Below are 4,903 nucleotides of genomic sequence, written 5' to 3' on the forward strand. Positions count from 1 at the left end.
AAATTATTTGTTATATATAGATACCGAATTTTCAGAGCCGAACTCACATTTATAAATCGAATTATACACGTACGTATGCCGTTCCGAATTACTGACGAATCACGTCCCGTTGACCGAATTTTGGACCGAATCTGGATTTTACAAAACCGTATAATACTCGTACGTTTGCCGTTCCGTACGTTTGCCGAATCCCGAATTGCTAACTAGGCTCTAAACCTTCATCTTCTAACGCTGAATCAGTCTCAGAAACTCCAATTTCATAACCCTAAATCTCCAGGTGAAGAAGTTTATTGATGGCGACATCGGTTCTGGGTCTCATCGTCGGGTACAGGTGAAGAAGTTTATTGATGGAGCTGCTTTCCATTTCAGGGTTCATTTACAGATGAAATAAAATGAGAAATGTGGTGCGAGATCGAGATGTGGGCTAAGCTGATAGATGTTTCAAATCATTTAGATGGGTTTGGAGGTAATGGAATAACTACTATAACATTCTTTGTAAAAGTCATGGATGAAATCAGCACAAGCAATTAGGGATTTGATCTCACTGTTTTTAATGGAATTTGGGGGTGTTGACGTAAACTGAAATTGGGTTTTTTTGATTTGGTCTTGAGTTCGAGATGGTTCTGTGATTGGTTGTGGATTGATTGCAGTTGGTATAATTTGGGGTCTGAAGAAGAACTGGTGGTGTTCAATGATTCGAATTAGGGTTGCTGTCGTCGATTGCTGGCTGTATAGAAGAGTTGAGATATGAAAGAAGATGGGTTGTTGTCCAATTTTGGTTCGTACTCGATCTGAAATGGTGTTACTGGTGATGGCTTGAAGTCTGCCATAGTTGGATGTGAACTGAAATCCAAGGAAATGAGGAGTTGTAACCGAGAATGAGACGGACAGTTTGTGGAGTTTGCCAGATTGGTGCAGTCGTGTTGAGTCTAGAGATGACTAGAGAACAACAAGACAGGACGAATGAGAAGAAAGACTTGGGTGATTATGAAGTCGTATGAGAAGGTCTTGTATACAGTAATAGTCGGAGTTTAGAAGGTCATGAAACTGGAAGTCGATGCTGTCGCCAATGGACATAAAATAGAGATTGGAGCTGGGTAAATAAGTGGGGTTCACTCAAACTGGTGATGGATGTGGCCGTGTTTTTCTGACCAGAAATTGGGTTCAATAGTGGGAGAATGAAGGTGGTGATTGAAGTTACAGAGATGGGTTCACCGGATTTTAGGGGTTTGAGAAGATTGAACTGATGAGAAATCAAGATCTGATGGTGGTGGTTATTATGATGAAGAAATTAGAATATTGGTGAAATTCAAATTGCAATCAGGAATTGAAGTTCAAGCTTGGCAGAAGCTCGAACCTGATTTCGAGTTGGTGTTGCTGGTTAGATGGAATGGTTGATGTTCAGGTAAAATGGAAGAGATGGAACATACATGTTAGGACTTTGTTTGAATCCGAAGAAATGTTGGTGCTGATGAATATCGGGTAATTTTCTTTAATTTCACCTTTTTTCTCTTGATTCCTTGTACAAAAACCATGGATTTTACGCGTTTGGATAGATTATTGTTAATTGATAAAAAAAAAAAATTCAATTTCAATTGTATGTTGTAGATCTTTGTAAAGGATGTGTGGAAGAAATACACAGGGTTTTATATGAATTTGATAGTGGTGATTTTGATTGTTACACAGGAAGTTTAAGATTGAAATGTTGGGTTGCAGGGGTGTAGCTGAAGCTGAAGTAAATGGTGTGACAAGGCTTCAAAAGAAGAAAAACAATGAAGAAGATGTTTAATCAGGTTTAACTTGTTTTTAGAACTCTTTCTTTCTTATTCCTCTATGCAGTCTTGTTGGAAAAATCTCATAGATAAATGTATCTTACTATATTACAGGCTGTGCAGGAGCAATATGGACCTGATGGTGTTGCTCAACAAGGGATGGAGCTCTTTCAGATGACGCTAGAAATGATATTCGACCCATTACAAGGGGCGGACCAAGGTCAATAACTGCATTAATTCTTGAAAATCGTGGTAGTTATGTCGTTCCTTTTTTACCTTTGAGTTTGGTTTGATTTCGGTGGTGTTCTCGAATTGCAGCTAGAGAGATGGATGAGAGGTTGCAGGCTGGTAAAGGCAGTAGATGTATGTTAGGACAGGTACCAATTACAGGTGCTGATATTGTGATTTGGGATGTAACCTTCAATTTAAGGTTATTAATGTCATTGAGTTTTGATGTTTAGGTGTTTACGAAGCTCTTGAACTACGTGATGGAGGTTCAGAATACCTAGGACAGGGAGTTTCCAAGGTTTGTCGGTTAATTTTGAAAATCGCTTTAAAATTTCTTCTGTAGTTTCTTGTGTAAATTACAAGCGCAGCTGTACTGATTATGGTGTTTTGTTCTTTTCTTGTGTAGGCTGTTGACAATGTTAACTCCATCATTGGGCCTGCATTGATCGGAAAGGTATATATCGTCCTTAGACTTAAATTGTAGTCAATTAGCTTTTATATATGTTTGAAGGAATAAATAATTTGATGTTTGAATTCATGTACTATTTCTTCGACAGAAAGCCTTGTTAAATCTCAGTCGAAATTGCCAGTACAATGTCTCCTATATAGTGTAAATTTGTATCTGAACTCATCTTTTGTCTGTGCAGGACCCAACACAACAAACCGAAATTGATAACTTCATGGTGCGAGAACTTGACGGAACTACCAACGAGTGGGGTTGGTGCAAGCAAAAGGTATTTGATAGAAAACTGTGGTTTAACTCTGTAACTTCATCAAAAGCATTTGTTGACGGTTCATGTTTGTTGTTTTACAGCTTGGAGCCAATGCTATCCTAGCAGTGTTCTCTTGCCGTTTGCAAAGCTGGAGCCAGTGTTTTGGACATTCCCCTTTACAAGGTATAATAACAAGCTTGATAAATAGTTGTTATCATGTTGTCATGAATGTAATGTCATGAATGTAAAAATGAATTAATTCCTATTTCTGTAGCAGGTCTAATATGATTTTGTTCTTTTTCTGCAGCATATTGCCAACCTTGCTGGTAACAAGAACTTGGTACTTCCAGTTCCTGCTTTCAATGTTATTAATGGAGGATCACACGCCGGAAAAAAAACTTACAATGCAAGAGTTCATGATCCTTCCCGTTGGAGCCAAATCCTTCAAGGAGGCAATGAAAATGGGAGTTGAAGTATACCACAACTTGAAGGAGGCAATGAAAATGGGAGTTGAAGTATACCACAACTTGAAGGTTCACACCAAACTATTTCATCTGTTTCCCGCTTATTGAACTGATTATGTTGATGTTAGGAACTTTGAATGGTTGATTAACTAGATACGACTAAGAGAACATAGAAATCTGAACCTAAATCATGTGGTGGCTTATATGTTTATTTCACTTGCTGACCTAATAGACTATCTTGTTTGCAGTCTGTCATCAAGAAGAAGTATGGTCAAAGATGCAACCAATGTTGGTGATGAAGGTGGCTTTGCTCCCAACATCCAAGAGAACAAGGAAGGACTTGAGTTGCTTAAGATATCCGTTGCTAAAGCTGGCTACATTAAAGTTGTCATTGGAATGGATGTTGCTGCCTCCGAGTTTTACGGATCAGACAAAACCTATGATTTGAACTTCAAAGAAGAGAACAACGGAGCAGCAAAGATCTCCGGTGAGAAATTGAAGGATCTGTACAAATCATTTGCCGCTGAGTACCCAAGGATCGATTAGAGTTCTCATAGGCATCTTCATAATCTTTTTGGAGTGTGCTCTGGAAACTTAACTTTTGTATCACTGCCATTTTTTTGAATGTGTGTTTAACATTAGTAGGTTAACTTGAATGAATGAATGCAAGTGTGTTGCACTGGCATGTTAATGTGAATGTGAAATACTTTTGGAATCCAGTTTCGACTATAAATTCTTTTTTTTTTCAAAATAGTTTTATGTACACAACTTCTAGTAAAAGTTGTAGTTACACATTCATCTACTGAAAACGAAGTCGATACTTCAAATATTACAACCTTTAAGGGTACTGTAAAAGCAAATCTTTTAACATAAGTATACTTCAAATATTACAACCTTTAAGGGTATTGCAAAAGCAAATCTCCTAACATAAGTAGGAGTTGTTAAGAAAAGTTTTACAACTCTAGAAGGTTTCACAATACTAATAAATGTTGTCTTCCACTTTTCAACTACACAGACGAGATATTGTGAAATAGTGTCTTTACAACATAACTATGTGTTGCCCAAGATAGCTCGACAGCTCATACAAGTGTCGTGCAAATCTTATTCATAATACTAATAAGTGTTGACACATACATTTCCACGATACACAACCTATATTGTTCAAGGTAGTCTTACAACACAAGCAAGTGTTGTGTTAGGCTTTCAAAGTAATTCTGAAAGATATTCACAACCTTGGCAAAATATTGTCGAACCATGAATCACATCACCCTTTACAACTCTTAGTAAAACATTGTAGAAAAGCTTGGATTTTCTACAATACCCCCCCATCCACAATGCATGAAATGGAGTTGTCGTAGGGGGTACTACAACTCTAATCTATAGTCGTCAATGATGATTTTTCCCCATCCAACTCTATCAATACATATGGAATACAAAAAAATATATAAATAAACTTTTGTAGCTCCTATTCCACATGCCTAATCTTCAACATTACTCGAAATTTTCCTCACTTCCAAGTACTCCAATGACCCAAAGGTTGTAAGTTTAGCATCATCGTTGTTGAAAATCCGTAGCTATAACAACGAGAAAACAAGAGTTATCAATCATTGTTATACAGTGTCATAGTATCATTGCACAACGTCAAAGTTGAATTGTATCACAACTTTAACAACAATACTATGGTGATATGTCACTCCCCCTTAGTCAATACTCCATCTCACATGGA

At 37.4% G+C, this 4,903-nt stretch overlaps 1 pseudogene; it reads left to right on the forward strand.

Annotated features, from left to right (window-relative positions):
• The first annotated feature begins 250 nt into the window (after positions 1-250).
• Positions 251-3,874, forward strand: LOC113303973 (annotated as a pseudogene).
• Positions 3,875-4,903: the final 1,029 nt, after the last annotated feature.

Source organism: Papaver somniferum, chromosome 8 (genome assembly GCF_003573695.1).
Source record: "Papaver somniferum cultivar HN1 chromosome 8, ASM357369v1, whole genome shotgun sequence".
NCBI lineage: Eukaryota > Viridiplantae > Streptophyta > Magnoliopsida > Ranunculales > Papaveraceae > Papaver > Papaver somniferum.